Here is a 6,195-nt window from a genome sequence, read left to right as displayed (position 1 = left end):
GCGGGAGACATAATAAAGTAAATCAGTAAATATTTAGAAGGTGATAGTCCCAAGGGGAGTGATAAATTAGAGAAGGTGGATAAGAAAGGGCATTGCAATTTTAATAGGGTGGTCAAGGAAAGCCTCCACAAAAAGGAATGTTTGAATGAAGACCTGAAAGAGGCAATGGAAGAATCCATGCAGATATCTGGGGGAAGAGCAATTTGGGCAAAGGGGACAGCAACTGAGCAGGCCCTTAGGCATGAGCATGACTGGCCTGTTCCAGGAGCAGCTGGAAGGCTAGCGTGGCTGGCACAGAATGAACAGAAAGTAACTGTGGGCAGACTGGATAAGGCCTCAATAAGTCATGGTAAGGACCTTGATTTTTTCTAAGAGTGACCAGAAGCCACTGTAGGGTCTGAAGTAGAAGAGTGATATGATCTGCCCCATGGTTTAATAGGATAACTCTGGCTAGCCTGCTGAGAATAGACTAGGGGGAGGAGAGAAAAGAGTGGACTTGGAAAGTAAAATGAGGATTAAGAGTGAGATGCCTGCTAGACACTGAAGTAGAGTAGATAGCTGGAGATAGGAGCCTGGAGTTCCAAAGAAAAGTCTGGGCTATAGAGACAGCTTTGGGAGTATTTAACATATACATGGTATTTAAAGCCATGAGTCTCCATGAGATGGCCAAAAGAGTGAGTGTAGATTCAGAAGAAAAATGGTCTGAGGGCTTGCCTTGGAGCACTCCATTGTTAAGGGGACAAAGATGGGGGAAGAGTCAGCAAACGATCTGAGGAAGAACAGCCAATGAGGTAGAAAGAAAATCAGAAGAGGCTGGGATCCTGGAAGCCAAGCAAAGAGAATTTCTGGGAGAAGGGAGTAATGAACTGTCTCAGATGTGGCTGAGAGGCCCGAGAATGAACCATCGGGTTAAGCAACATGGAAGTCACTGGGGAACTTAACAAGAGCAGTTTTGGCGGAGTGAGCAGGAACAAAAACTTGACTGAAGCAGGTTGAAGGAGAATGAGAGGCAAGAAGTTGGAACAGTAAGGGTAGGTAAGTTTTTCAAGGAGTTTTGATGTGAACTGTAATAGAAATGATCAGTAGCCTGGGCAGAAAGTGGGGACAAGAGAGGGGGTTATTATTGATTTTCAGATAAGATGGTGTATTTGCATGTAGATGGAAATGATCCATAAGTGAGGAGTGAACTGCGGGAGTGATGACCTTGAGCAGGTGATGGGATCCAGTGGCCTTAAACAGAAATATGGACAATTCTTCATGAACAAAAAGAGAAGAGTATCTGAGACAGTAGTTGCTGGCAAGCGGGAGACGTGGTGAGAGGTTGTGAAAGTTCTCTAGTGATTTTCATTTTCTCAGTGACCCAGGAAGCAAAGTCGGCAAGGAGAACGGGAGAGGAAGTACTGGGGTTATGTAAAGGAAGTTGCTTTTTCTGTATGTTAGCATCTACCATAAGTGGGACGATGTGACAAGATTTAAATCGTTAGTCTGGATGAACTACTGAGCTATTCAAGTTCAGCATGAACTAAAGCAATCACTGGAATGGTTTCTTCTATTTCTTGGCCACACACAGCCATCATGGGCGGCTCTTCCAAGCAGACCCAAAGGCAGCTGTCTGCCAGATGCAATCGAAGGCCTTCAGGAAGCACCCACTGGCTTGTCAGTGGGCTTTACAATGGCTCTGGGAGAAATTAATTTCTTGAATCTTTAAGACTTTGAGATATTTATAAAGTATTAAAATGCAGAGCATCCCAGATAGAATTCACATCTTAAGTTAGTACTACCAGGTAATAATTTTACAGGGATTAATTATCAGATAGCTTTCTAACCATTAAAGTCAGCAGAGAACAAAGCCACACAGAAATGGGATGTAGACTTCTGGCTCAAATCATGTGGCAGAGGGGACAAGATTTTATATGTAAGTTTCCCAGAAATCTATTTTTACTATAAGGAGAAAGGGGTACAAACATAATGGGATAAAGGGATACTGAAAGAGGAGGTAAAGGGATGCTTTGAAACCTTACAGTCTTCACTTCTGTATAGGGCTGGCACCATTCCTTGGTGTTAACAGATACGCTATTATCCAATACCTAGGTTTGCACTCAGGTTTTCTCACTTTACAAAAAAAATAAAAATAAAAAACCTACAGTGACTTTTAGGTAGCTGTATTGTATGTCTGGTTTGAAATGTCTAGCAAACCACATACTATCTCAAAATAAACCAGATGGAAAGCAGAAATGACACATATCCTAGAAAAATACCTCTGTGTATTTAACACATACATATCAATCAAAAATACAAGTAAGCATTAGTATCATATAGACCTATTATAATAAAATGCAGGTTTAATTTGATAGAACTGTGTGTTATTTCAAGACTGGAAATCTCACAGTTGTGAAAAGATGCAGCAAGACTGAAACACTGGTTACTTTAACTCTTAGTCATCTCATCCTAAGTATTACCATGACTGTAATGCTGAACTGTACATTTGCATATAATATCAGCATGATTTGAACATAACTTCAAGTTTTATTGTTATGCTAAATTTGACTAGTTTTAAAACCTGCTAGCTATTAAAGATTGGCAGGGAACTTTAAAACACTTTTCTCCCTAAGAACTGATAATTTGTGTTTTGAACTGTAATTGTCTCCTTTTTTCTTTTATTCCAATTCAAGCTTTGGTGATCTTAATAAGAGTAATTTTATTTTATTTATAAGATCCTAAAATATTTGTTTTTACATAATTTCATAGAATTTTAGCTCTACTTGATATAATATCAAGTGTCTCAGGCCATCAGAATTGAGATTACTACTCTTATTAAATGTAAATTTATCTCACAAATTATTACAAAACAATGTCTTACATTTATTTAACACTTTATGGTTTACAAAGCACATGCCTACATGTGATTTCATTTGCTTGTTCCTTGGAAGGATCCCATTTTATGGATAAAATCAGAAAGACTGAATCACAGTTAGTAAACAGTGGTGACACTCAGCTTAAGCCTAATTCCTCCAAATCAGTGTCCTTGCATTTTTCATGCTGCACTGACCATGTTCTTGACTGTGTTCCTGACTTGGAGAGTATTAAAATGTCCCCAATCTGACTTGAAGGACAATTTAATGCCAAAATGCTAGTTACACATCTTCCAAATCTGTTAGTGACAGCATGAGGAAAAATTATTCAATCATGAACCTTTCTTCTTTTGAATCATCAGCAGTAGCTTGAGCTCAAATGTGGTTTACAAGTAAAATGTGTCATTAAGTGTAACTCTACTTTAAATGGCTGTAAGTTTACATAATGAAAGAACAAGGCCAAGTTTCTTTGATGCAGTTTAAATCAGTTTTTAAAATTTTGGTTCTGTCCAATTTCATTCAGATATTTTCACAGCTCAATTGAGGTCTCTCTCGAGGTATCCTAGAGAGAAGCCTTCATCATTTCAGCCCATCATGTTTTATGTGCCATCCACTCCTTCTTATAAGAAAATTAATTCAGTGCCCCTTGTAGTGCTATTTCTCTTTCTTCTCTCAGGTAGAATAAAACTTTATGTACAATGAAACTTTGTAAAAGCTTAAGTTTTTTCAAATAGCACCAGGTAAGGGTTCCAAGATGTGGAAGAAATTTTTGGTGTAATACAAGTGGGGTTTCTGAAGACCAGGATATTACTGCAGAATATAAGTTGGTTCCTTTGAGATAAAAGTTTAACCAATGCAAAAGCACAATGTCCATCTTATGAGAAAAGGAATTCTACTCCGAAACTCTTCCACTAGTCTATATCTTTTTCACTGTTCGAGAACAATGCCTGGCACATGGTAGCTGCTTTGTAAATATTCATTGCATAGAAGGAAATTAATTGCATCTTTATTTTTGAGACAGAGTCTCACTCTGTCACCCAGGCTAGAGTACAGTGGTGCCATCTTGGCTCACTACAACCTCTACCTCCTAGGCTCAAGCAATCTTCCCACCTCAGCCTCCCCAGGTGCTGGGATTACAGGCGTGAGCTGCCATGCCCAGCTAATTGCATCTATTTTTGTATTTGAATTTTAACATTGAATCCCCTTCTCAAATTGATTTCAATTATGCAGTGCCACTAGTAGTTTCTCATGAAATAAAATGTAAGAACTATAATAATAGCATTTTTTTCTGTATGATATAGAATTATTATTTCCTTAAATGACTTTCAAAGTCACATTTTTTCTTGCTGATACTGTTGAAGTGAGTCTGAACAGCACTTGTTCAGGATGCACAGTTATTAAGTCTTTAGGTTCCAAGATCATTTGTTGAATTGAAAATCTACAAAATGATTTTTGCTTAGAGATTCTTTGTTGGGAATGTTAAAAGGTAAACTTAGGCAAAACAAAATTTTGAAGAGTTTATTTGGGCAGACAGCAATTCATGAATCAGGCAGCACTAGGCCACAAGTGGTTCAGAGCTTCACTGTAGGGGGATGGGCAAGAGAGAAACTTATAAGGTCCAGAAGCAAGACAAAGAAAATATACTTGAGTGGTTAGTGTGGAAAGTCCCTAGTTAGAGGCTGGTTGGCAATTTCTGATTGGTTAAGCTTAAGTTTTGTTTTACTGTTTACACTGGGCTTTGGTTTGTTTACATAGGAGCCCAAGGCACTGGAGCCACCTCAGCCTAATGGCCTCCCAATTAAATTTTCTTTTTTAACAGAAACATGTAATGGATTATCATGTACCTCGTAAGTGCAGTCAGCCCCCTGTATGTGAGGGTTCCACAGCCACAGATTCAACCAACCTTGGATCTAAAATAAAATGTAAGGCCTGTAATAATAGCATTTTTTTCCTGCATGATGTAGAATTACTATTTCTTGGAAATAATAATTTGGAAAAAATCTAAAATAACAATACAACACTACAAATAATACAAATAAAAACAATATAGTATAACTATTTACATAGAATTTCCATTGTATTAGGTATTATAAGTAATCTAGAGATGGTTTAAAGTATACGGAAGGATGTTTGTATGCTACATGCAAATACTAGGCCATTTTATATCAAGGACTTGAGCATCCTCAGATTTTGGTATCTGAGGGGGTCCTAGAACCAATCCCCCACAATACCCAAGGATGACTATAATTCCATTTTAAATGATAAATTAAACAATATGGCTCTCACGCCCTCTTCCCAGGGATGGCAGAAAACAAACATTTGATCCTGCCACTTAAGAGACATTTCTACAGCCCACAGAATGGAAGAAAATATTTGCAAACTATTCATCTGTCAAGCGATTAATAACCAGAATATATAAGGAACTTAAGCAACTCAATAGGGAAAAAGTCAATCCAATTTAAAAATGAGCAAATTATCTGAATAGACATTTCTCAGAAGAACACATGCAAATGGCTGGCAGGTATATGAAAAAACAGTCAACACCACTAATCATCAGAAAAATGCAGCTCAAAACTACAATGAGGTATCATCTCACCCCAGTTAAAATGGCCTTTACAAAAAAGGCAGGGAATAACAGATGCTGGTGAGGATGTGGAGAAAGGTTGGTGGGAATGCAAATTAGTACAGCCACTATGGAGAACAGTATGGTAGTTCCACAAAAAATTAAAAATAGAAGTACCATATGATCCAGCAATCCCACTGCTGGGTATATGTCCAGAAGAAAGGAAATCAGTATATCGAAGAGAATCTGCTCTCCCATGTTTATTGCAGCATTATTCACAATAGCAAAGATACGGAATCAACATAAGTGTCCATCAGCAGATGAATGGATAAAGAAAATGTGGTATATAGACACAATTTTCAGCCACAGAAAATAATGAAATACTGTCATTTGCAATGACACAGATGAAACTGGAGGACAATATTTTAAGTGAAATAAGCCAGGTACAGAGAGACAAATATTGCATGTTCTCACTCATTTGTGGGAGCTGAAAAAAAAAACTGAATTCATGGAAATATAATGTAGAATGATGGATACTAGACACTGAGAAGGGTAGTCGGTAAAGGATATACAAAGTGGAATCGTTAATGGATACAAAAATACAATTAGAATGAATAAGATCTAGTATTCAGTAGCACAATAAATAGGGTGACTGTAGTTAGCAATAAATTATTGCATATTTTTAATAACCAAAAGAGTGGAATTATAATGTTCCCAATACAAAAAAATGATAAATGCTTGAGGTGACAGGTACTCCAATTACCCTGACTTGATCATTAC

The 6,195-nt window shown here is 37.6% G+C and overlaps 1 long non-coding RNA gene across 2 annotated transcripts in view; it reads right to left on the bottom strand.

The window, feature by feature from the left end:
- The window catches only part of LOC129471526 (uncharacterized), a 46,168-nt gene that overhangs the window by 25,788 nt on the left and 14,185 nt on the right, over nucleotides 1-6,195 (bottom strand). The window lies entirely within an intron of this gene.

The sequence above is a fragment of the Symphalangus syndactylus genome, chromosome 2 (assembly GCF_028878055.3).
Source record: "Symphalangus syndactylus isolate Jambi chromosome 2, NHGRI_mSymSyn1-v2.1_pri, whole genome shotgun sequence".
Lineage (NCBI taxonomy): Eukaryota > Metazoa > Chordata > Mammalia > Primates > Hylobatidae > Symphalangus > Symphalangus syndactylus.
The sequence above is the reverse complement of the archived record's forward strand: the minus strand, read 5'-3'. Positions and strand labels throughout refer to the sequence as shown.